The sequence below is a fragment of the Somniosus microcephalus genome, chromosome 17, assembly GCF_052327205.1.
Source record: "Somniosus microcephalus isolate GS21.2 chromosome 17, FLI_Smic_1.0, whole genome shotgun sequence".
NCBI classification, from domain to species: domain Eukaryota; kingdom Metazoa; phylum Chordata; class Chondrichthyes; order Squaliformes; family Somniosidae; genus Somniosus; species Somniosus microcephalus.
Window position 1 is genome coordinate 15,143,441 of NC_141003.1, and position 27,343 is coordinate 15,170,783.

General features: G+C 44.1%; 1 protein-coding gene and 1 long non-coding RNA gene across 2 annotated transcripts in view; both read right to left on the reverse strand.

Moving 5' to 3' along the window:
• LOC147105519 (tyrosine-protein phosphatase non-receptor type substrate 1-like) overlaps window positions 1-27,343 on the reverse strand; it is a 191,153-nt gene that overhangs the window by 160,997 nt on the left and 2,813 nt on the right. The gene's annotated exons all lie outside the window — the stretch shown is intronic.
• Window positions 1-27,343, reverse strand: LOC147105523 (uncharacterized). Its single transcript, XR_015081510.1, has 3 exons — window positions 26,873-27,343; window positions 25,492-25,605; window positions 1-422 (listed from the first exon to the last, which is right to left on the reverse strand). It is a non-coding gene; the product is annotated as an uncharacterized LOC147105523 (long non-coding RNA).

Below are 27,343 nucleotides of genomic sequence, written 5' to 3' on the forward strand. Positions count from 1 at the left end.
CACTTAGATTTATTGAAAAATATCGTCAGCTGGAAAAATTCGTCCATCAAGATACTTGTCAGCTCGCAAAAAATAATCACATGAAGTGTCAGCTACAACCCGCTCCCCATTCTTAACACTGCATTTACATAGAATGCAATAAGCTCATTTTATACAGGAGCCAACTAGCAGTTGCCTTTGTATAATCTTATGCTGCAGAAAGAGTGTGGAGCGAGGTATAATGGAAACCGGCTGTATGCGAGGGCTGCAGGAACCCTTTATCCGTTTCGATTGCGGCTCCTTCATCGCGTTCCCTGCTTTCGTATGTTTCTGTTTCTAATTCCCAGCTGTGCCTGGACAAGCGTTATTTTTTCCCAAAGACTGAGCAATTGCTCTCGTGGAACTGTGAGCAGCGGAGGCAGAGATTATCAGCTGTTCTTTACCTGGCCATTAAAAACAACACTCAGAATCATAGAATCATAGAAATTTACGGCAGAGAATAAGGGCATTCGGCCCATCGTGTCTGAATTTTCAAATAATGCAATTACCTTGTTTATTTTTTCTATTTTCTATCCACACGCGGTGCCCTTTAGAGCATGTCAGCAGCAACATAATTAAACTCGCAGACACACACAACAGCATAAACATCCAACTATTAAATTAAAGGAACGTTCTTCAATTACATCCTTTAATTGTGATTCAACAATAATTATCAAAATAATCTTACATTAAATCATTCCAGGACGAAGACAAACTTTTCTCAATTTTAAATAAATATGCCGTCATCTCAGGATGTCACAAAACATTAGGGTGCAAAATTTACATTCGTGTTTAATAATTTTCATTCGGCGATATTCTTTCACTCATGATGATTGTGTATGTGTAATTGTGTACTTTATCTTTTCCATATTAGAATTACCTAATATAAAAATTAACAACCGATTACCTAAATCATAACCGATGCCGCACTGAATCGTTTCCACTGCACTTCACGTAGAATTAAAACAAAAATACTGCTCTTAGTTATATGAATATCTGAATGAAAACCTTCGAACCGTCTGCACTCACCTGATGTCCAATAATCTCTTGCACACAAATAATTACATTTCACACTGAAAAAATCCACATCTTAAAGAACCCATGGGTATAGCACCGAGCCATACAAGCCAGAAGATGCCAGGTTGGATTGCCTGTCTGTGTTGTGTTAAATTAACCCAGTTCCGGCAGCACTTGAAACGTTAAAACTGGCGTGAATGACCAGGTAGAGGAAGAGGGCAATTAGCATTATATCCTGCATCTGACTGTTACCCAGGGGCCACTGCTGGAAATTGCCAGTCTAATGAGGACGTGATCGGGATCGACCATGTGATGCCTGTCGGTACTCACTCTCTATGAGAATATAGGCCTAGTCTACTCAATCTCTCCTTATAGGACAATCCCCCCATACCAGGAACCAATCTGGTTGGCCTTCGTTGCACTCCCTCTATGGCAAGTATATCCTTCCTTAGGTAAGGAGACCAAAACTGTATACAATACTCCATGTGTAGTCTCACCAGGGCCCCACATAATTGCAGAAAGAAATCTTTACTCTTATACACAAATCTTCTTGTAATAAAGGCCAACATACCATTTGCTTTCCTAATTGCTTGCTGTACCTGCAAGTTAACTTTCAGTGATTCGTGTACAAGGACACCCAGGTCTCTCTGAGCATCAACATTTCCCAATCTCTCACCATTTAATAAATACTGTGCTTTTCTATTTTTTCCTGCCAAAGGGGATAACTTCACATTTATCCACTTTATATTCCATTTGCCATGTTCTTGCCCACTCACTTAGCCTGTCTATATCCCCTTGAAGCCTCCTCGCATCCTCCTCAGATCTTACATTCCCACCCAGCTTTGTATCATCAACAAAATTGGATATATTACATTTGGTCCCCTCATCCAAATCATTGATGAAGATAGTGAAAGCTGAGGCCAAGGCACTGATCCTTGTGGTACGCCACTAGTTACAGCCTGCCAACCCGAAAATGACGGGTTTACTACTACTCTCTGATATCTGTCAATTAACTATTCAGCAGTCCATGATAGTATAATACCCCGAATCCCATGAGCCCTAATTTTGTTTAATAACATATTGCGTGGCACCTTTATTCAAGTTAATACAAAGAACTTTGAGGTGATGCATTCTGGCAGAAGGAACAGGGAGAGGCAATATGCATTTAATGGCACAGTTTTAAAGAGTGTGCAGTGACAGAGGGACCTGGGAGTTAATGTGCATAGGTCCCTGAAGGTGGCAAGAGATATTGAGAGAGTGGTTAGCAAAGCATATGGAATTTTGGGCTTGTTAAATAGAGCTATTGAGTACAAAAGTAGAGAAGTTATGCTGAAAGTTTATAAAGCGCTGGTTAAGCCACAACGGGAGTATTGCATCCAATTCTGGTCACCACGCTTTACATGGATGTGAAGGTCCTTGAGAGGGTGCAGAGGAAATTTACCAGAATGGTTATGGGGATGGCGGATCTTAGCCACAAGGACAGGTTGGAGAAGCTGGATTTGTTTTCATTAGAGCAAAGGAGGTTGAGGGGTGATTTGATAGAGGTGTAATAGATTATGACGGGTTTGGATAGGCTAGACAGGGAATGGCTGTTCCCACTAGTTAATGGTACAAGGACTAGAGAACACAGATTTAAGGTTTTGGGCAGGAGATACAGGGGGGATGTGAGGAAAAACTTCTTCACACAGCGAGTGTTGCAGACCTGGAATTCGCTGCTGACAGAAGTGGTGGCAGCAGTCACTCAATGTTTTCAAGGGGAGACTGGATAGGCACTTTAGGGAAATAAACCTGTAGGGCTACGGGGACAGAGTGGGGGAATGGGGCTGACTGGATTGCTCAACAGAGAGCCAGCATGGACTCGATGGGCCGAATGGCCTCCTTCTGTGCCATATGACTCTATGACTCTATGACGTTATCGAATGCCTTCTGAAAATCCAATTACACCACATCCATTGGTTCCCCTTTATCTATTCTGCTAGTTACAACCTCAAAAAATTCTAAATGATTTGTCAAACACGATTTCCCTTTCATAAATCCGTGTTGACTCTGCCCAATCCTATTATTATTTTCTAAGTGCCCTGTTACCACGTCCTTAATAATATTTTCTAGAATTTTCCCTACTACTGATGTCAGGCTAACTGGTCTGTAATTACCCGTTTTTCTCTCTCTCCTTTTTTAAATAGTGGGGTTCCATTTGCTTCCTTCCAATCTGTGGGAACCATTCTAGAATTTATGGAATTTTGGAAAATGGCAACCAATGCACCCACTATCTCTACAGCCAACTCTTTCAAAACCCTAGGATGTCGGCTATCAGTTCCAGTGGATTTATCGGCTTTCATTCCCATTAATTTCTCAAGCACTATTTTTTTACTATTACTAATTTCTTTCAGTTCAAAGCTGTACACAGTACTCCAGGTGTGGTCTCAATAAAGTTCTGTACAATTGCGGCATGACTTCCTTACTTTAGTACGCAGGCTCCCTTGCAATAAATGTCAACATACCATTTGCCTTCCTAATTGCTTGCTGCACCTGCATGTTAACGTTCTGTGTTTCGTATACAACAACACCAAAACCCCTTTGAACACCAGCATTTAATCATTTATCACCACTTAAAATATTCTGTTTTTCTATTCTTCCTACCAAAGTGAATGACCTCACAATTCCTCACATTACACTCTATCTGCCAACTTCTTGCCCATTCCCTTAAACTGTCTGTATCCCTTTGCAGACTATTTGTGGCCTCCTCACAGCTTACTTTCCCACCTAGCTTTTATTGTCTCAAACTTGGATACGCTACAGTCGGTCCCTTCATCTAAGTCATTAATATAGAGTGTAAATAGCTGATGCCCCAACACTGATCCTTGCAGCACCCACCATTAATATCCTGACAACTTGAAAATTACCTGTTTATCCTCGTCTCTGTTTTTTGTCATTTAACCACTCCTCTATCCATGCTAATATATTACCCCCCAACCTCATGTGCCCTTATCTTGTGTAAAAACTTTTCGTGTGGCACCTTATTGAATGCCTTTTCAAAATCCAAATATACTAACTTTACTGGTTTGCCTTTATCTACCCCGCGAGTTACATCCACAAAGTACTGTAATAAATTTGTTAAAAATGATTTCCATTTCGCAAAACCATGTTGATCTGTCTAATCGTACTATGATTTTCTAAGTGTACTATTAACAGTTTCTTAATAATAGAATCTAACATTTAACCGATGGCTGGTATCAGGCTAACTGGCCCGTAGTTCCATGTTTATTTTCACCCTCCTTTCTTGAATAGCGGCGTTACATTTGCTACGTTCCAATCCACTGGGACCATTCCAGAATCTGGGGAATTTTGGAAGATCATAATCAATGCATCCACTGTTTGTGCAGCCACCTCTTTTAGAACATTAGAATGTAGGCTATCAGGCCCAGAGGACATGTCAGCATTTAGTTCCATTAATTTCTCCAATATTTTGTCTTTTCTAATATTAATGACTTAAAGTTCCTCACTCTCATTAGACCATTGGATCCCAACTGTTTATGGTATATGTTTAGTTTCTTCTACTGTTAAGGCAGTTACAAAACATTTGTTTAATGTCTCTGCCATTTCCTTATTTTTCATTGGCCCAGAACTTGGTGTCGGGGGCTTGCCGCGCGTGCAAGCCCCCGATCTGCACTCACCCTGCGCGCTGACATCTGAAGCCCGGGCCTGCTTGCATTTCCTGTGACAGGCCCGGTTCAGATGTCAGCGCGCAGTGCTTACCTGATCCAGCGGCGTAGTTAGTGCAATGTGCCGGCTGGGATCAGGTGAGCACTGTACAACCAATCAGGGGAGGGGAAGGTTCATTCATGAGTTTGAGAGTAAGAACTGTCAAACTCATGAAAACTACGGGGGCCCAAAACACTATTTAAACTTTAAACAAAAATTTAAAAAACATCCCAATCATTAAATTAAGTATAAATAAGTTTAAAAAAATAATTTAAACAATAATTTGTTTTTTGAAAAAAAAATTTTTTTCATAAAAAGGGTCTAAAACTAAACTTACCTTATTGTAGGTTCTTTAAAATAATAAACCTGTGGGAAAAAAAATTCTAAATTACACTAAAACACCACTTACCTGTAAAAATAAATACTTACATGTGCTTTTTACAAGCGTAAAGACCGGAGGCATTTAGACATGCGCAAATCCCCCAAAACAGAGGAAATCCAAGACGCACGCGCTGCCCCCTACAGCGCACGCGCTAGCCTCTTCACCTCTTGGGTTAGAGGAGAGGAAATGTCGGTTATCAGCGCATGTGCTGTGCATGCTGAAAACCGGCATTTCCTCCGGCCAGACGCGTGAGTACCCCTTCCATACTCACGCGTTTGGGGAGGAATTACTGCCCCAATATAATTGCTCCCGTCTCAGCCTCTAAGAGACCCACATTTACTTTCAACACGCTCTTCCTTTTCACGTAATTTTAGAATCTCTTACAATCTTTTTTTATATTTCTTTATACTTTACTCATATTCTATTTTCTCTCTTTATTAATTTTTGGTCATCCTTTGCTGGTTTTTAAAAGTCGCCCAATGCTTGGGCATACCACTCCTCTAGGCAACATTGTAACCCTTTTATATTAACCTAATATCACCCTTAACCTCTTTATATAGCCTCAGATGGGTCACTTTTCTGTGGTGTTTTTATTTCTCAATGGAATATATATTTGTTAAGAATTATGAAATACTTTTAAATGTTCACCATTGCTTATCTACCATATTATATTTTAATCTAATTTCCCAATCTACCTTAGCCAACTCGCCCTTCATACCTATGTAATTGGCTTTATTTAAGATTAAAACACTAGTATCGGACTTAAATACGTTACTCTCGAACTCAACGTGAAATTCTATCATAAATATGATCACTCTTCCCCAGAGGCTCGCTTACTATGAAATTATTAATTAACACTGTCTCATTACACAAGACAAGTTCTAAAATAGCCTGTTCCCTGGTTTATTCCACGACATATTGTTCTAGGGAACTGTCTCGAATGGATTCACTGAACTCGTTTTCCAAACTACTTTGGCCAATTTGATTTGTCCAGGCTTTTTGAAGATTAAAGTCCACCACGATTGGTGTGGTAGATTTGTTACTAGTTCCTCTTATTTCAGGATTAATATTCTGTCCAACAGTATATTTACTGTTGGGGAGGGGGCTATAAACTACTCCCACCAGTGTTTTCTTCCCCTTGTTATTTCATTTCTCCACCCAGACTAATTCTACTTCCTGTTCTCCTGAGCGAAGTAGCTTCCTCACTATTGTCCTTATGTCATCCTTTATTATTAGGGCTACCCCCTCCTTTTCCATTTTGTCTGTCTTTTCAAAACGTCAAGTACCCTGCAATATTTAGTTACCAACCTTCATCACCATGCAACAACGGCGTTCTAATGTTTATTAGATCAAATCTGTTTAGCTCTATTTATGGCATTAATTTGTTTGTTCTGTTATGAATGCTTTGTGCATTAAGATAAAGCACCTTTAATTTTAAAGTTTTATTATTTTTCCCTGATTTGACCTTATTCACTGATGTATTATTACTGTCCCTTTCAGCCACACTGCTTATCATTGCCTAAATCACAACATTGCTCTATGGCCATGACTTTTCTCTATAGATTTATAAATTTCCCCTCACCTGCACACTCCCTACTTTTTAGTTTAAAGCCCTGTCTACAGCCCTAGCTTTTTGATTTACCAGGACATTGGTCCCAGCCTGGTCTAATTGGAGCCTGTCACAACAGTACAGCACCGTCTTTCCCCAGTGCTGCTGACAGAGCCGCTTGAATCTAAGCCCCTGCCTCCCACACCACACTTTCAGCCAGGCATTCAACTCTCACCTGTATGACCCCATGCTAATTTGTGCTTGCCTCAGGTAGCAATCCAGAGATCATTACTTTTAAGATTTTGCTTATTAATTTGGACCCCAGCTCATCAAACTCCCTCAGCAGAACCTCATTCCCAGTTCTACTTATGTCTACATGAACCATGACAACTGGATCCTCCCCCTCCCACTCCAAGTTATTCTCCCGCTGCAAGGAGATACCCTTAACCCTGGCATTGGGGAGGCAGCACCACCATCAGAACTCCTGGTTGTGGCCGAAGAGAACCGTATCTATCGCCCTGAATAAACTGTCCACTACCACGACCACATTCTATTTCACTCCCCTTACTTGAAAAAGCAGGAAATGGAACAGATTTTTAAGCAAGTGAAGAGGCTGGGAAAGGGGGGGGGGGAAATGAAAGAACAAGAGGGAAGGTCTGTGATAGGTTAGAAGGCAGAAGAGGTTGAGACACATTAACAGATATTCAATGCAAAAGGAGATGGTAATGGAACAGGTTAAGAAACAAACGATGGCTCTAGATGAAGTGCGAATTGTGCTGGCAGAATGAAAGACAGCTGCCATGTGGGGGAGAAGGAAGAAGACACAGACAAAAAGTGTGGATAAAACATATATATGATAGGGGCCAAGGTTATGATCTGAAATTGTTGAACTCGATATTGAGTCCAGAAGGCTGTAAAGTGCCTAATCAAAAGATGAGGTGCTGCTCCTCGGGCTTACGCTGAGCTTCCATGGAACAATGCAAGTGGGCGAGGACGGTGAGTTCTGAGTGGGAGTGGAGCGGTGAATTAAAATGACAGGTAACTGGAAGCTCGGGGTCCCTCTTACGGACTGAACGGAGGCGTTCTGCAAAGCGGTCACCCAATCTGCATTTGGTCTCCCCAATGTAAAGGAGACCACATCGTGAAAAGCGAATACAGTATACAAAATTGTGAGAAGTACAAGTAAATCGCTGTTTCACCTGGAAGGGTTGTTTGGCGTCCTGGACAGTGGGAAGGGGGGTGTTATAACGGCATGTGTTGCATCTCCAGTGCGTGCATGGGAAGGTGCCGGGCAAAGGAGAAGGGGTACAGGATGTCCTTTCTACTTCTTCCTCCCCTGCTAATCCCCCCGCCCTGTCTCTGCACCTGCTTAATATCTGTTACATCTCCAGCTTTTTCCAGTTCTGATGAAGGGTCCCAGACCTGAAACGTTAACTCTGTGTCTCTCTCCACGGATGCTGCCTGGCCTGCTGAGTATTTCCAGCATTTTCGGTTGTTATTTCAGATTTCCAGCATCCGCAGTATTTTGCAATTATAAAGGGGAAGGGGTGTTGGGGGGGATAGTGGAGTGGACAAGGGTGTTGCAGAGGGAGTGGTCCCTACGGAATGCTTTAAGTGGAGGTGAGCGGAAGATGCGTTTGGTGGTGGGGGCACACTGGAGGTGATTAGTCACTTTACAGCCTTCTGGACTAAACATAGAGTTCAACAATTTTCAGATCATAACCTCGGCCCCTATCATATATACTGTCCTGGTAGACCCATCGTTTCAGCGTGTTCTTGCCCCATGGAACTTATCTCTTCCTATCTCGACTCTATTTTTTCTCCCCTTGTCCAACCTGTTCCGAACTACATCTGCAAATCTTCCGATACCCCCTGCCACTTTAACAGTTTCCAGTTTCCTGGCCCCAACCACCTCCTTTTCACTATGGATGTACAATCATTCTACACCTCAATCCCCCACCAGGATGGCCTGAGGGCGCTCCACTTCTTCCTTGAACAGCAGCCCAACTAGTCCCCATGCACCACCACCCTCCTCCACCTGGCTGAACTTGTACACACATTGAATAACTTCTGCTTTGAATCCACTCACTTCCTCCAAATCAAAGTTGTTGCTATGGGAACCCACATGGGTCCTAGCTATGCCTGCCTTTTCTTGGGATATGCGGAACATTCTTTGTTCCAGTACTACTCAGGTCCATACCCTCACCTATTTTTCCGGTACATTGATGAGTGTATCGGTGCTGCTTCCTGCTCTCGCCCTGAACTAGATAATTTCATTCACTTTGTTTCCAATTTCCACCCATCCCTCACCTTCACATAGTCCATCCCTGACTCTTCCCTTCCCTTACTCGACTTCTCCATCTCCATCTCTGGGGATACGTTATTGACAAACATTCACTACAAGCCCACTGGCTTCCACAGCTACCTGGACTACACTTGCTCCCAAACCGTCTCCTGTAAGGTCTCTTTTCCATTCTCCCAGTTTCTCCATCTCCGCCGCAGCTGCTCTGACGATGCGACGTTCTATACCAGTGCTTCTGACATGTCTTCATTTTTCCTCAATTGAGGATTCTCCTCTACAGTGGTTGACACAGCCCTTCACCATGTCCGTTCTTTTTCCCGCACATCTGCCTTCCCCCCTGCCCCTCCCTCCCGGAACCATGACAGAGTTCCCCTTGTCCTCACTATTCACCGCACCAGACTCCACATTCAACAGATCATCCTCCGCTATTTCCGCCAACTCCAGCATGATCCCACCACCAATTGCATCATCTGCTCACCTCCCCATTCAGCATTCCATAGGGATCGCTCCTTCCGCAACACCCTTGTCCACTCCGCTATCACACCCAACACCCCTTCCCCTTCGCCCGGCACCTTCCCGTGCAAGCGCAGGAGATGCAACACATGCCCTTATAGCTCCTCCCTTCCCACTATCCAGGGCCCCAAACACCCCTTCCAGGTGAAACAGCAATTTACTTGTACTTCTCGCAATTTAGTATGCTGTATTCGTTGCTCACAATTGTTAAATGCGTGAATCTTAAGGTATAGTGTTCTTCAATAAATAGACGGAGACTGCAGATCAACAATCAACAGGTGTTTACTGGATGAGGGCAGTCTAAAAACTAACAGTACAGATGCCTGCTCAGGGCTTATGTACTGGTGTGGTCACTGCCGGTACTACAGTATACAGGAGCTGTAAAAGTAGTTCTCTCTTAAAGGTACATACACTACAATTCCTCCCCTTTTAGATTAACAGTACCATAACATTCAAATAAAAGTTAGCACTGTTAACATGCACATTAACTGAAATAGCACATTTATAGATTCAGTCTTTGGGGCGGCTTCCTGATCCTTTCTGGATAGCGCCTTTCCTGCGTGTCTTCTTCTTGGTGCGGAGGCGATTCTGGCCCCCTGTCGTCGGTTAGTTCATCAGTTTCCGATGCTACTGTTTCTGGGGTACATGCTACCAGTATGTTGGGTTCATCACCAGGTACGCGAGACATGGGGTTGACTCGTTCCTGTGACGCTAGGATCTGGTCGACATGGCATCTCACAATGTTCTCCCCAACATCCACTGTGTACATTAGTGGCCCCTGCCGTGTGCATATCATTCCGGGTTGCCATTTCTCTGTTCGCTAGTCGCGGGCCAAGACTGGTTGACCTACATTGAAGCTTCTTGTCGGCTTCTCATTGATGTGCTGGAATTGCTTATTCTCAACATTTCTTCGCACATTTGGTCTGAGCAAATCCAGACGAGATCTCAACCTTCAGTTAAAGAACATCATGGCCGGGGTCTGGTTGGTAACTGCATGTGTCACATTTCTGTAGGGTAAAAGGAAATTGTCCACCTTAAGCTACAGTGGAATGTCGTCATCGCACAAGACCCTTACTGCCTTTTTAAAGGTTTGTACGAACCTCTCAGCCAATCCATTGGTGGCTGGATGATACGGGGCGGATGTGTAATGCCTTACCCCATTCCTTCTCATAAATTTCTGAAACTCTTCGGACACAAACTGTGGTCCGTTATCAGAGCAAATCTGCTCTGGCAAGCCGTTCCTGGCAAATATGGTCCGGAGGACTGCAAATGTTTTCTCCGTAGTGGTGGAGGACATTTTGATCACCTCAGACCATTTTGAGTGCGCATCCACTGCTATTAAGAACATTGAGTCCATGAATGGACCAGCAAAATCAATATGCACCCGTTGCCATGGAGAGGAGGGCCATTCCCATGGGTGTAGAGGGGCATGTGGTGGTGCATTTTGGACCTTCTGGCATCCTGAGCAGCTCTTTGTTAGGTCCTCGATTTGTTGATCGATTCCTGGCCACCACACATAAGCCCTAGCAAGGATTTTAATTTCCCCCCCTCCCGGATGGCCTTCGTGAAGCTCATTGAGCACTCTCTCCCTTAACTTGGGTGGAATTACCACTCGGGATCCACACATCACTGTCCCCTGACATATTGACAGCTGTTCTCTTCTGGATGAGAATGCTGGCAAAAGTGAGTCGCCATGTGTTGGCCATCCCTTCACCGTCAAATCATATACCCGAGACAGTGTCGGATCATTTCGGGTCTCCTTCTCTATATCCGTGTTAGTTACTGGCAAGCGTTAAATTATCGACGAATAAAATATTCCAACAGGGTCCACTGCTGGTGCTTCCTCCGCAGTAGGCAGTGGCAGGCGTGATAGCCCATCAGCGTTTCCATGCTGTTTTGTGCCATTATACTCTATTTCATTTTGGTTCGCCCCTAGAAAAAGGGACCATCTTTGTAGCTGTTGCACAGTCATCACCGGAACGCCCTTCTTAAGATTAAAGATGGAGACAAGTGGTTGGTGGTCAGTCAGCAAGGTGAACTTCTGCCCGTGCAGATAGTGCTTGAACTTTTTTACTCCCCATACTAGGCTGAGGGCCTCCCTGTCAATCTGGTCATAGTTGCGCTCGGCTGAGGTTAGTGACCGAGACGCAAAGGCTACTGGCCTCTCCAACCCATCTGGGAATTTGTGTGACAGCACCGCTCCAATATCATAGGGTGATGCATCACACGCCAACCGAATTGGTAGTGCTGGGTTGAAATGGGCCAACACCTCTTTTGATGTGATCAATTCTTTGCACTTCTGGAAAGCTCGTTTACATTCGTCATTCCACTTCCATGGTACCCCCGTCTGCAGTAGGGTGTTTAGTGGGTGTAATACTGTAGACAAATTTGGTATGAACTTACGGTAATAGTTCACCAGCCCGAGGAACGACCTCAGTTGTGACACATTTTCCGGTGCTGGAGCCTTGACGACTGCCTCAATCTTTTCAGGGGACTTATGTAACCCCTCTTCATCAATAACGTGGCCACAATACGAGATCTGCTTCTGGAAAAACTCGCATTTGTGGCAATTAGCTCATAGCCCATATCCCTTCAATCTAGTGAGCACCTGCTCCAGGTTGGCGAGGTGATCACTGTCATTTTCGCCCGTGACCAGGATATCGTCCAAATAACACAGGGTCCCTGGAATCCCTTGCAGGACTTGCTCCATTGCCCTTTGCCAAATACCCGGAGCTGATGCTACCCCGAACACCAGCCGGTTGTATTGGTAGAGACATTTTTGAGTGTTGATCGTGAGGTATTGTTTCGAGGCTTCTTCTACCTCCATTTGCAGGTACGCCTGGGCCAGATCAATCTTAGTGAAGCATTTTCCTCCAGATAGCGAGGCGAAAATATCATCAATCCGCAGAAGCGGATATTGTACCGTGTGAAGGACTGGGTTCACTGTCACCTTAAAGTCCCCACAGATGCGAACATTCTTTGGTTCCCCAGGCGTATTACTCAACGACCTCTTCATTATAGCAATGATGGGTGTAGCCCACTCACTCCAGTCCACTTTGGACAGTACTCCTGAACATTCCAAACCTTCCAGCTCTGCTTCGACGGCTGGGTGGATTGCATAAGGCACTGGTCTGGCCTTAAAAAACTTTGGGCTTGCATTTTCCTCTATTTTAATCGTCGCTGTTATGCCTTTTAGTGTTCCGAGTCCCTCCTGGAACACTTCTTGTGCATCAGTTAGCATTTTTGACAGTCGTCCAGGTGTGACGTCGTCATCCTTTTTGGCCTCTACCTTCAGTGCCTGTATGGAATGCCAATCTAATTTTATCTTCCAGATCCATTCACGTCCTAGTAGTGGTAGTCCTCCATCTGGCAATACATATAGGTCCATTTTTGGTATTTCCTGGCCATTGTATATCACGTTCACCCTTATTTTGTCCTTTGGGGTAGACTTTTGACCCGTGTACGTCTTCAAGACAATCTCTGTAGCTCTCAAGGTTATATGTGAGAATAGCCGCTTGTACTCCCTTCGGTTTATGACTGTTAGGGCTGATCATGTGTCCAATTCCATTTTCACTTGGACTCCGTCTATCTTGAGCATCACCCTGATAGTCAGGTGATCCTCCGTTTTGATTACATTATGTAGTTTCAGACAACCCAGCTCCTTGCTTCCGGAATCTGTATCACTTTTCTGTTCGTCTGAACTACTCTCCGTCACCTTATGTACCTTTTTGTACTTCTCCTGTGGAGATTTCTTGCTGCTGGTTTTCTTCCCTGACCTGCAGACTCTTGCTATGTGTCCTGCTTTTCCACACTGTCTGCACACTTGGTCCTTGAACCAACAATCCTTCTGGTCGTGTGTTGTTCTGCCGCAGCGATAACACTTCCCTGCTGCATGTGACATTTCATTGGTGCCATATTCTTGCGGTCTCCGCTGTATCTCTGCAGCGCCCCTTGCAGCTGCTTCATGAGATACTGCCATGCTGAAAGCCTTGTCCAGCATAAGATCCTTTTCTGATAGAAGCCGTTGCTGGGTTCCTTCACTTTGAAACCCACACACAAACTTGTCCCTTAACGTATCTGCTAGTCCCATTCCAAACTGGCAGTGTTTCGACAGCTTGCGCAGTTCCGTTAAATACTCAGCATTACTTTCATCTTTATGCTGGTTCCTTTTGTGAATCTTAAATCTTTCTGCTATCAGCAGCGGTGTGGGGTTTAAGTGGTCCTGTAGGATTTCCACTATGCTTTCGAAATCCTTATCCACTGGCTTCTCTGGGGTTATCAGGTTTCGCAGTAAGCCATACATTTTTGCACCCATGGAATTCAACAAAATCAGTGCTTTCCTGGCATCTGGCACTTCATTCGCCTTGCAGTACACCTCAATGCATTCCATATATGTCGCCCAATCTTCGACTTCATTGTCGAACGCTGTGACACTGCCACTCTTCGACATCCCTGGGTGTGGTTAGACTGCCTAAAATGGCGTCTCCCGCGCTGCCCTTTCTTCCCGCACTCGCCCTTCTTCTCCGCTGCGGCTTCAAAAATGGTGCCTCCTGCGCTCGCTGCTCAGCCCTTAAGCCCTGGCTGCACTCTGTGCGTTATCCTGTGCGCCTCTCTCATTGCCACCACTCGGTCCTGAACCCCGGCTATGCTTTACCCTCTCTCTCTTTTTGTTTTCCATCGATGCCGCTCGGTCTTCAAACCCCGGCTGCGCCCTGTATGCTTTACCCTCTCTCTTACCCCGTCGATGCTGCTCGGCCTTTTCTGCGCTGTCGGTCGGCTCCAGCCACCACTGTCCAGGGAGGGCCTGCACTGTACCTGTTGCCAGCCTGCTGCTGGATCGTCGTGGCTGCAGAACCAAGCCCAGCTCTCAACAGCCTCCCCTGCGATGTTCACTCTCTGCCGGATGACTGGGCGATTGCTCCTGGTCGACGCCCGTGCTTCTGGCCTCGACTTCTTCCACTGTCCTCCAGGACCGAATCCTTGGGAGGAAATGCAGAGTTGCAGGTAGGTTCGAATCGACCTTGTCGCCACTGTTAAATCCGTGAATCTTAAGGTATAGTGTTCTTCAATAAATAGACGGAGACTGCAGATCAACATTCAACAGGTGTTTACTAGATGAGGGTAGTCTAAAAACTAACAGTACAGATGCCTGCTCAGGGCTTATACACAGGTGTGGTCACTGCCGGTACTACAGTATACAGGAGCTGTAAAAGTAGTTCTCTCTTAAAGGTACATACACTACAACAATGTGGTCTCCCTAACATTGGGGAGACCAAACGTAGATTGGGTGACCGATTTGCAGAACACCTCTGTTCAGTCCCTAAGGGGGACCCCGAGCTTCCGGTCACCTGTCATTTTAATTCACTGCTCCACTCCCACTCTGACCTCACCATCCTCGGCCTCTTGCATTCTTCCACGGAAGCTCAGCATAAGCTCGAGGAACAGCACTTCGCCTTTCGATTAGGCACTTTACAGCCTTCCGGACTCAACATAGAGTTCAACAATTTCAGATCATAACCTCGGCCCCTATCATATATAAATATACTAGCTGGGGGAGCCCGGCTTTGCCAGGGCTGTTTTGGGCCAGGCGTTTTAAATCGAGTCCCAGGCTTTGGGGTCTCTCTGTGTCCCTCTATGAATCTGGTGCCGGGCAACATTTTAAATCGAGTACCAGGCTTTCAGGCCCTGTCTGTCTGTCCCTCTGTGAATCTGCTGCCGGGCAAGATTTTAAATTGAGTCCGTGGCTTTTGGGCCCTGTCTCTCTGTCCCTTTGTGAATCTGCTGCCGGGCAACATTTCTACCTTTTAATACCTTCAAAGATTAAAGTGAAAGTACTTATAAAACGTTTTTGGAAAACCTTTTAAAAATAACATAAGTGATACTGCCTTTTTGGAAGCTGCATCAGCAGATTTTGAGCTGGTAGTAAATGGTGTTTTTAGCTTGAGGCAATGGCTGCCACATCCCTGAGATGAAAACGATTAGTCCCGCCCACACACACACACCGATTGGCCAACCATCAGGGGACTGTACTGTAGGATTGGTCAATCGTGACGGCACAGCATTGGTCAAACCTTGACGTCAGTCAATCAATGCTAAGTAGCAGATAATGAGTTTAATTTTGAAGGATTTTTGCATAAGGCGCGAACAATTTTCGTCCGACCGAAAAGTAAATACGCTTACGACCGTCCCGGAACCGTAAGCTTTCTTCGGAGGTAATGCACGCGTAGCTACGCTCTATAACTTTCGAGTGCATAGCCGGACAAACACACACGTGAGGACAGACAGACAGACAGATAGACAGACAGAACGATCCTTTTATATATATAGATATATATATACATATTTTATCCACACTTTTTGTCTGTGTCTTTTTTATTCTCCCCCACATGGCAGCTGTCTTTCATTCTGCCCGCAAAATTTACACTTCATTGAGAGCCATCCTTTCTTTCTTACCCTGTTCCATTACCATCTCCTTTTGTCTTGAATATCTCTTAATGTCTCTCAATCTCTTCTGCATTCTAACCTATCACAGACCTTCCCCTTTGTTCTTTCATCCCCTCCCCCCTTTCCCAGCCTCTTCACTTGCTTAGAAATCTATTCTATTTCCTGCTTTTTTCCAGTTCTTACGAAAGGTCATCATCCTGAAATGTTAACTCTGTTTCTATCTTCACAGATGCTGCCTGACCCGCTGAGTTTTTCCAGCATTTTCTGTTTTTATTTCAGATTTCATGTATCTGCAGTATTTTCTTTTTGTCCTGGATCAAAGTGTGCAGGTAACTCTCCTGCTCCCTGAAACCCCGTAATGCCTGCACCTCGAACTCCAGCTTAGCAACTCTGAGCAGAAATTCCTCGAGATGCAGACACTTATTGCAGATACGGTTGTCCAGGATCCTAATGCTGCCCACAAACTCCCACATGCTGCAGTTGCAACACATCTGCTGCCATCCCTATATAACCTTGTTTTATTTATTTAATTAATTAAAGTTTATTTAATTAATCAACTTAGCTTATATTCTTTATTGTTATCTAATTACTTGATCTAATTTAAATAGATGTAGACTAAATTAAATATTTACCTGTAACTTACGTCGCTACCCTTCCTGCTGTGACACCACATTGAGATTTTTCTGTCATAAGAACATACGAAATAGGAGGAGGAGAAGGCCATTCAGCCCATTGAGCTGCTCCGACATTCAATGAGATCATTGCTGATCTTCTGCATCAACTCCATTCACTGGCCCTATCACCATATCCCTTGATGCCCTAACTAGTCAGAAATCTATCGACTTCTGATTTGAATATACCCAATGACTGAGCCTCCACAGCCTTTGGGGTAGAGAATTCCAAAGATTCACCACCCTCTGTGTGAAGAAATTTATTCTCATCTCTGTCCTGAATGGCCTACCCTTTAGCTTGAGGCTGTGGCCTCTGGTTCTAGATTCCCCAGCCAAGGGAAATATTCTCCCAGCATCCAGCCTATCAAGCCCTGTAATAATTTTGTATGCTTCAATGAGATCCCCTCTCATTCTTCTGAAATCAAGAGAATTCAGGCCTAGCTTACTCAAACAATTCTCATATGACATCCTGCCATCCCAGGAATCAATCTCGTGAACCTTCGTTGCACTCCCTCTATGGCAAATATATCCTTCCCTTGGTAAGGAGTCCAACATTGTACACAGTTCTCCAGGTGTGGTCTCACCAAGGCCCTATGTGGATATCACGTTTAAGCAGTTGGTCACACCACAGGTAAAGGCTGCACAGGCTGGAAGGGAATGGTTGACACCCAGGCAGAATAGTAGGTGCAGGCATGTAGTGCAGGGGTCCCCTGTGGCCATCACCCTCTCAAACAGATATACCGCTTTGGATATTGTTGAGGGAGATGGGTTATCGGGGGAAGGCAGCAGCAGCCAACTTCCTGGCACCATGGGTGGTTCTGCTGCACAGGACGGGAGGAAAAAGAGTGGGAGAGATATAGTAATAGGGGATTCTATTTTAAGGGGAATAGATAGGCGTTTCAGCGGCCGCAAACGAAACTCCAGGATGGTATGTTGCCTCCATGGTGCAAGGGTCAAGGATGTCTCGGCGTGGCTGCAGGGCATTCTGGCGGGGAGCAGGGGTGAACAGCCAGTTGTCGTGGTGCATATAGGTACCAACGATATAGGTAAAAACCGGGATGAGGTCCTAAAAGCTGAATATAGGGAGTTAGGAAGTAAATTATAAAATAGGACCTCAAAGGTAGTAATCTCTGGATTGCTACGAGTGCCATGTGCTAGTCAGAGTAGAAATAGAAGGATATTTCAGATGAATAGGTGGCTAGAGGAATGGTGCAAGTGGGAGGGATTCAAATTCCTGGGACATTGGAACCGGTTTTGGGGGAGGTGGGACCAGTACAAACTGGACGGTTTGCACCTGGGCCGGACGGGCACCGATGTCCTTGGGGGAGTGTTTGCTAGTGCGGTTGGGGAGTGATTAAACTAAAATGGCAGGGGGTTGGGAACCTGTGCAGGGAGACAGAGGGAAGGGAAACAAGGATAGAAGCAAAAGACAGGAAGGAGTGAAGCAAAAGTGGCAGTCAGAGAAATCAAGGTTTCAAATCAAACATGGCCACAGTAAATAATAATTCTAAAAGGTCTATGAGTGTTAAAAAAACAAGCCTGAATGCTTTGTGTCTTAATGCGAGGAGCATTTGTAATAAGGTGGATGAATTAGCTGCGCAAATACATGTAAACAGATATGATATGATTGGGATTACGGAAACATGGCTCCAGGGTGACCAAGGCTGGGAACTCAACTTCCAGTGGTACTAAATATTCAGGAAAGACAAGGAAAAAGGAAAAGGAGGTGGGGTAGCATTGCTGGTTAAAGAGGAGATTAACACAATAGTAAGGAAGGATATTAGCTCTGATGATGTGGAATCTGTATGGTTAGAGCTGAGAAATATCAAGGGGCAGAAAACGTTAGTGCGAGTTGTATACAGACCCACAAACTGTAATGCTAAGGTTGGGGATGGCATTAAATGGGAAATTAGAGATGCGTGCAATAACGGCACAGCAGTTATCATGGGTGACTTTAATCTACATATAGATTGGGCTAACCAAATTAGTAACAATACTGTGGAGGAGGAATTCCTGGAGTGTATATGGGATGGTTTCCTGGACCAAAATGTCAAGGAACCAACTAGAGTTCAGGCCGTCTTAGACTGGGTATTATGTAATGAGAAAGGATTAATTAGCAAACTTGTTGCGCGAGGCCCCTTGGGGAGGAGTGATTATAATATGATAGAATTCTTCATTAAATGGAGAGTGAAGTGTTTGACTCAGAGACTTGGGTCCTGAATTTAAATAAAGGAAACTATGATGTTGTGAGTTGGGTAGGATGGATTGGGGAACGTTACTTAGAGGGTTGATGGTGGATAGGCAATGGGAAACATTTAAAGATCACATGGATGTACTACAGAATTTGTTCATCGCTGCTTGGCATAAATACAAAACAAAAAAGGTGACTCAACCGTGCCTAACAAGAGAAATTAGGGATAGCATAAGATCCAAGGAGAGGACATGTACATTGGCTGGAAAAAGCAGCAAAACGCAGGATTGGGAGCTGTTTAGGATTTAGCAAAGGAGGACAAAGGGATTAATTAAGAGGGGGAAAATAGAGTATGAGAGTAAGCTTGCTGGGAACATACAAACTGCCTGTAAAAGCTTCTATAGCTAGATGAAGAGAAAAAGATTGGTGAAGTCAAGTGTAGGTCAGTTGCAGTCAGAATCAGGGGAATTTATAATGGGGAACAAATAAATGGCAGACCAATTAAATACATACTTTGGTTCTGTCTTCACAAAGGAGGACACAAATAACCTCCCAGAGATGTCAGCGAACATAGGGTCTAATGAAAGGGAGGAACTGAATGAAATCAGTATTTCTAGGGAAATGGCGTTAGGGAAATTGACGGGATTGAAGACCAATAAATCCCCAGGGCCTGATAAGCTACATCCTAGGGTACTTAAGAAAGTTGCCCGAGAAATAGTAGATGCATTGCTGGTCATCTTCCAAAATGCTATAGACTCTGGAACAGTTCCCATAGATTGGAGGGTAGCTAATGTTACCCCACTCTTCAAAAGAGGTGGTAGAGAGAAAACGGGGAATTATAGACTGGTAGTGGGGAAAATGCTAGCGTCCATTATACAGGAGGTAATAGCAGAGCACTTGGAAAACAGTGACAGGATCAGACAAAGTCGACATGGATCTACAAAAGGTAAATCATGCTTGACTAATCTACCGGAATTTTTTGAGGATATAACTGGTAGATGAGATAAGGGAGAACCTGTGGAAGTGGTGTATTTGGACTTTCAGAAGGCTTTCGATAATGGCCAACATAAGAGATTAGCGTGTAAAGTTAAAGCATAAGGGATTGGGGGCAAGGTACTGACTTGAATAGAGAACTGGTTGGCAGACAGGAAGCAAAGAGTTGGAATAAACGGGTCCTTTTCCGAGTGGCAGGCAGTGACCAGTGGGGTACCATAGGGATCGGTGCTAGGCCCCTAGCACTTCACAATATATATTCATGATCTAGACAAGGGAACTAGATGTAATATCTCCAAGTTTGCAGATGACACAAAGCTGGGTGGGCGTGTGTGCTGTGAGGAGGATGCAGAGAAACTCCAGTATGATTTTGACAAGTTGGGTGATTGGGCAGATGCATGGCAGATGCAGTATAATGTGGGTAAATGCAAGGTTATCTACTTTGGTGGCAAAAACAGGAAGATAGATTGGCCCAGAAATTCGGGTCGGGGGCTTCCCGCAGGTGCAAGCCCCCGATCTGCACTTACCTAGCGCGCCGGTAGTTGAGGTGTAGGGCCCCGTGGAATTCCGATCCAGGGCCTGGCCCAGCTGCTGGCACGCAGTCCCAGGGGCGCAGTTATTTCGATGCGTCCCCTGGCATCACGTGGGCCATTGGCAGCCAATCCGAGGAGGGAAAAGCCCATTCATAAGTCTTGACAGGAAGAGCTGTCAAGACTTGTAAATACTACGGCCCCAAAATAGCAGTAAACCTTCAAATAATTTTTTTTTAAATATCACATTTTTTAAATAAACTATAAATTATATTGAATAACTATTTTATACAATAATTAAAATTTTTGAAAAAAATAATGTTATATTCTAATGGGGCGTAAAATAAACTTATCTTGCTTTAAAGTATTTAAAAATAATAAACCTGTGGAAAAAATGTTTAAATTTTAATTAATTGACCACTTACCTAGTAAAAGGCAGGCCTTATGCCTAATTTTTAAATGTCTAAATTCTGAAGAATTACCCTCACGGAAAAACCTGTAAAAAAAAATAATTTCAAAGCGCATGTGCAGACTGCCCTGCGCACGTGTTCAACCTCTGAACCCCTTCATTCAGAGGAATGGAAGTGCCGGTTTCCCGCGCATGCGCAGTGCATGCACAAAACCGGCATTTCCATCGTGCTTACGGGTGAGTACCCAGCGCGTACTCACCCGTGGAGACCCGAATTTCTGGGCCATTATTATCTGAACAGCAATAGATTGGAAGAAGGGCAAGTGCAATGAGACCTGGGTGGCCTTGTGCACCAGTCGCTGAAGGTAAGCATACAGGTGCAGCAGGTGGTTAAGAAGCCAAATGGTATGTTGGCCTTCGTCGCAAGAGGATTCGAGTACAGGAACAATGATGCCTTGCTGCAGTTGTACAGGGCCTTGATGAGACCACACCTTGAGTATTGTGTGCAGTTTTGGTTGCCTTATCTGAAGAAGGATGTCCTTGCCATGGAGGGAGTGCAGCGAAGATTCACCAGCCTGATACCTGGGATGGCAGGAATGACGTATGAGGAGAGATTGGGTCGATTGGGCTTGTACTCGCTGGAGTTTAGAAGAATGAGAGGGGATCTCATTGAAACTTATAACATTCTAACATGACTAGACAGACTAGATGCAGGAAGGATGTTCCCGATGGCAGGGGAGTGCAGATACAGGTGTCATAGTCTAAAGATAAGGGGTAAGCCATTTAGGACAGAGATGAGGAGGAATTTCTTCACCCAAAGAGTGGTGAACCTATGGAATTCTCTACCACAGAAGGCAGTTGAGGCCAATTCATTAAATATATTCAAGAAGGAGTTAGACATATTTCTTAAGGCTAAAGGGATCAAGGGATATGGGGAGATGAGGAGGACAGTGTATTGAATTTGGATGATCAGCCATGATCTCATTGAATGCTGGAGCAGGCTCGAGGGGCCGGATGGCCTACTCCTGCTCTTATCTTCTATGTTTCTAAGTTTCTATATAATTTGGAGTAAGACTTCTTTACTGCTGTACTCAAACACTCTTGTAATGAAGGGCAGCATACCATTTGCCTTCCTAATGGCTTGCTGCACCTGCACATTCACTTTTAGTGCCTCATGTAGAACGACAATGAAGTCCCTTTGAGCATCTGCATTCCCCAATCTTTCACCATTTAGGAAATACTCTGCCTTTCTATTTTTTCCACCGAAATGGATAACTTCACATTTGTCCACATTATATTCCACCTGCCATGTCCTCGCCCACTGACTGAGCCTGTCGAGATCCACTTGAAGCCTCTTCACATCTTCTTTGCAACTGAAACTACCACCTAGCTTGGTATCATCAGCAAATTTGGAAATATTACATTTAGTCCCCTCATCCAAATCAGTGATATAGATTGTGAATAGCTGGGGCCCAAGCACCGATCATTGTGGTATCCTACTAGTCACAGCCTGTGATCCTGAAAAAGACCCATTTATCCCTAAAATTTGTTTTCTTTCTGTTAACCAATTCTCAATCCATGCGAGTATATTACCCCCAACTCCATGTGCCCTAATTTTGTTCTCCAACCCCTTGTGTGGGACCTTATCGAAGGCCTTCTGAAAATCCAGATACACCACATCTACCAGTTCCCCTTTGTCTACTCCACTGGTTACATCATTAAAGATCTCAAATAATTTTGTCAAACAGGATTTCCCTTTCATAAATCCATGGTAACGCTGCCCAATCTTAATATTAGTTTCCAGCTGGCCAGTTATTGCATCCTTTATAAAAGATTCCAGCTGGTTGGCGGACAGAAAGCAAGGAGTTGGAATAAACGGGTCATATCCGAGTGGCAGGCAGTGACTAGTGGGGTACCACAAGGATCGGTCCTAGGACCCCAGCTGTTCACAATGTATATTCATGATCTGGACGAGGGAATTGCATGTAATATCTCCAAATTTGCAAACGATACAAAGGTGGGTGGGAGGGGAAGCTGTGAGGAGGATGTCATGAAAGTCCAGTACGATTTGGACAGGTTGGGTGATTGGGCAGAAACATGGCAAATGCACTATAATGTGGATAAATGTGAGGTTATCCACTTTAGTGGCAAAAACAGGAAGGCAGATTATTATTTGAATCGCAATAGATTAGGAGAAGGGGAAGTGCAAAGAGACCTGGTTGTTCTTGTGCACCAGTCGCTGAAGGTAAGCTTGCAGGTGCAGCAGGCGGTTAAGAAGGCAAGTGGTATGTTGGCCTTCGTAGCAAGAGGGTTTGAGTACAGGAACAAGGATGTCTTGCTACAGTTGTACTGGGCCTTGGTGAGACCGCACCTTGAGTATTGTGTGCAGTTTTGGTCACCTTACCTGAGGAAGGACGTTCTTGCCATGGAAGGAGTGCAGCGAAGATTCACCAGGGTGATACCTGGGATGGCAGGAATGACATATGAGGAGAGATTGTGTCGATTGGGCTTATACTCACTGGAGTTTAGAAGATTGAGAGGGGATCTCATCGAAACCTATAAAATTCTGTCAGGCCTGGACAGACTAGATGCAGGAAGGGTGTTTCTGATGGCCGGGGAGTCCAGAACCATAGTCTAAGGATAAGGGGTAAGCCATTTAGGACTGAAATGAGGAGGAATTTCTTCACCCAGAGAGTGGTGAACCTGTGGAATTCTCTGCCACAGAGGGCGGTGGAGACCAGTTCATTAAATATATTCAAGAAAGAGTTGGATATATTTCTTAAGGCTAAAGGGATCAAGGGATATGGGAAGAAGGCAGGGACAGGGTACTGAATTTGGATGAACATCCATGATCTCATTGAATGGCGGAGCAGGCTCGAAGGGCCGAATGGCCTACTCCTGCTCCTATCTTCTATGTTTCTATGCTTCTACTGATATGAGGATAACAGGTCTGTCGTTCCCCATTTTCTCTCTCCCTCCTTTCTTAAATAGCGGCATTACATTTGCTATCCTCCAATCTGCAGGAACCGTCCAAAATCTGTAGAATTTTGGAAGATGACAACCAATCTGTCCATTATTCCAATGGCCACCTCTTTCGAAACCCTAGGATGTAGGTCATCCGGTCCCTGAGGTTTATCGACATTTAGCCTCATTAATTTTGCTAATACTTTTTTTTGCTAATAATAATTTCTTTTTGTTCCTCATTCTCGTCACACCCTTGGTTTTCTCGTATTTCTGGGAGTTTTTCTGTGTCTTCCTCCATGAAGACAGAAACAAACTATTAATTTATTTTCTCAGCCATTTCCTCATTCCCCATTATAAATTGTCCCGCCTCTGAATGTAAAGGACCTACATTTACCTTCACCGGTCTTTTCCTTTTCACATACCTATAGAATCTTTAACAATCTGTTTTTATATTTTTTGCTTGTTTGTGCTCATATTCCATTTTCCCTTTCTTTATCAATTTCTTGGTCCCTCTTTGCTGATTTCTAAAACGATCCAAATCCTCAGGCTGACCGCTTTTTCTGGCAACTTTATAAGCTTCCTCCTTTGTCTTAATACTAGCTTTAATTTCATTTGTTTGTCCTGGATGGATCACTTTTCCTTTTGCCTTTTTATGCCCTAGAGAAATATATGTTTGTTGCAAATTATGCACTATTTCCTTGAATGTTAGCCAGTGTATGTCCACCTTCATACCTTTAAGTGTAGTCTCCCAATCTACCATGGCCAACTTGTCCCTCATACCCTTCTAATTTCCTCTGTTTAGATTGAAGACCTTAGTTTCAGATTGGACAACATCACTGCCAAATTTAACGTAAAATGCCATCATATTATGGTCACTTGTCCCTAAAGGCCCCTTTACCACAAGATTATTGATTAGCCCTTTCTCATTACACAGTACCAGATCCAGAATAGCCTGTTCCCTGGTTGTTTCCTCCACATTCTGATCCAGGAAACCATCTTGCATGCATTCCAAGAATTCGTCCTTCACACGATTAGTGGTAATTTGATTTGCCCAGTCAATTGAAAGTCCCCCATAATTAACATATTGCCCTTGTTACATGCAGTTCTAATCTCTTGATTGATACTGTGCCCTACATTACCAATACTGTTTGGTGGCCTATACACAACTCCCACCAATGTTTTCCGCCCTTTGCTGTTTCTTAGCTCCACCCAAACTGATTCCAGTTCTACATCACGATCTGCAAAGGCAAGATCTTTTATCTCTACCCTACCGATCGTTTCCCTTATTAACAGCACTACGCCACCTCCTTTTCCTTTTTGTCTGTCCTTCCTAAATGTTGACTACCCTGGAACATTCAGTTCCCAGCTTTGGTTACCCTGCAAACATGTCTCTGTAATGGCAATTACATCATACCCTTTTACTTCATGCCGCTCTCGACTTTGCCGTTTTCTCAGATCTCAGATTTATTTGTTTAGCTTTACCATACTATGGTGATAATACTTTGATAGATGAGAAATTAAACAATTATCTATGATTCCTCGGCTCCCGCCACTCCTCACTCTATACGGACAATGATGTCATTCTTTGAGTTTTCCCTCCGTTTGTCTGTTATGAGCTGCTGCTCTCTGCCCCGCTCCTTTTAATGTCAGGTGCTCGGGATCCCGCTCTTTTATTCAGCTGCTGCTCTATGCCGCTGCTTACAAACAAACAGCTGGCAAAAATACATTTCTCATCTCCATAAATCCAATCCTATCTGTGTATATACTTCAAATATGATTTCCTGAATTAATGAAGTGTTTTCTTACCTGCAATGGAAGTTATTTTTACATGGTCCACAATAATTCCCGTCAGTGCAAGAATTACCAAAAAACACAGAACAAGCCGAGCAATCATGAGGACCCGGATGCTGAAACTGTGACCTACAATGTTGGTTTAAAAGCAAGATATAAAACTGTTGCATATAAATATTATCGAATGGAAACAACAATGATTGGTTTATACAAAGCCATGAGGTCCATTATATAGTTACTTAAATCCGAACTCCGTGGGGATCGATTTGAACTTGCCTAAATCGGCGTTAACGGTGCGATAATGGCCTCAAAACGGGGTCGGTAGATTTAGCAGCATTTTAACGCCGACAACGACGCCTTCCACTGTCAGAGAGGGCCTGTTGCTAGGGTCTATCGCCTTTGTCTCAGGCAGTAGGCTACTCTTCATATCCAAATCGTGTTTCTATGCTGAACATAGGATCCCGATGGCCATTTCAGGATGGAGCTGTTACGCCTTGCACTCTGTGGCCAGTTTTACTAGCGACAGAGATAAAGAGATCTGAACATGTGCATTTAAATTATTTTTGCTTGACTAGGAAACGCAAGAGTGCTCCTGTGGGCCCCATAACGGTAATCTGGGGTGCTGCAACCCGGGTACCCCCTCCCCCCATGACCTGATCATGACACTCCCCCACCGGGTTGTCTGCGGAAACCTGCGAAGTTTATCGGGCCGCCTTACATGCCTTAAGGTTCCTCATTTTCATACAAGTAGCCTGGCGTAGTCTCCCTTCATGGGAGAAGGTTCTCACCAGCACAGGGGCCAAGTGCCAAAATGTTTCCATCTGCACAGTAATTTCCACCATTCTTTAATTTTACTCTAACACCCATCGTGATAAAGAACGGTTCCGAACATTTCCTAAACTGTTATTTATTGGTCTGAAGAATCCATAGCTATTGTGGTAGCCCGAGTGGATTTAGAAGCAATGCGTCTTGCTTCATCAATCTACAAGAAATTGAGGAGAGAAGTTGCTCATTGGATGTAGGAAATCCAGGTAATAGTTTCCTTATATTTTTGGAAGATGCTTGCAAAAGCCCTGCGCCTGAGGCTTTTGAAACAAATTCAGCCTCATGGCGTTTGGGGAGAATTGGAAAGTGATAAATAAAGGCTCTGTCTGCGGAGCAGTAGATTTCTAGACAGAGCTCTACCCGGTCTATTTTAGGTTCAATGCTGTCTCGTCTATTAATGAACTATATGGAGTAGCCACTTCTAGTAATAGTCCTAGATGTGCTGATGGTGTCAATATATAGATAGAAGAGATGTCGGTTTATAACAGTCAAATAAATTTGTGTCATCGAAATGATTGTGCCCTTGAAAGATGTTCACGGCAGCTCCACGCATAATTTGTCTTAATCTTACCTTGCTTGACGGAGTAGCTGAAGCTGGCAGGCACCAGAAGAGAGACATGAGATGCCAGACATGTATAAACAACACTGTCCTGGGCAGGTTGTGCTTCTTCCAACGAGCTGGAAACCTCAAACAGTCCCTCCGCGCTCTTGGTTTTCACAGTTGCTATTCCGGTCAGAATTTCGACACCATCTCTTCGCCAGGAGATTTCTAAATGCTCCGGGTAAAAGGCAGCCGTTTTGCACTCGAGTTTTAGAGAAGTCGCTAAAATCCCTTCAACACGAGCGATTTTCAGGGGAGTTGGGGGAACTTTAGCAGAAAAAAATATGTTTTCAATTTAAAGGAACACATTTTCATTTGCCTACCTTCGTTATGCTGTTACTGTCACAACAGTTATCCGCGCTCTCGTTGTTTAAACTTCGAGTTTGCATTTATTTTATAAATTGTTTTACGGCGCACAGCAACATGACGGGATGTATTGGA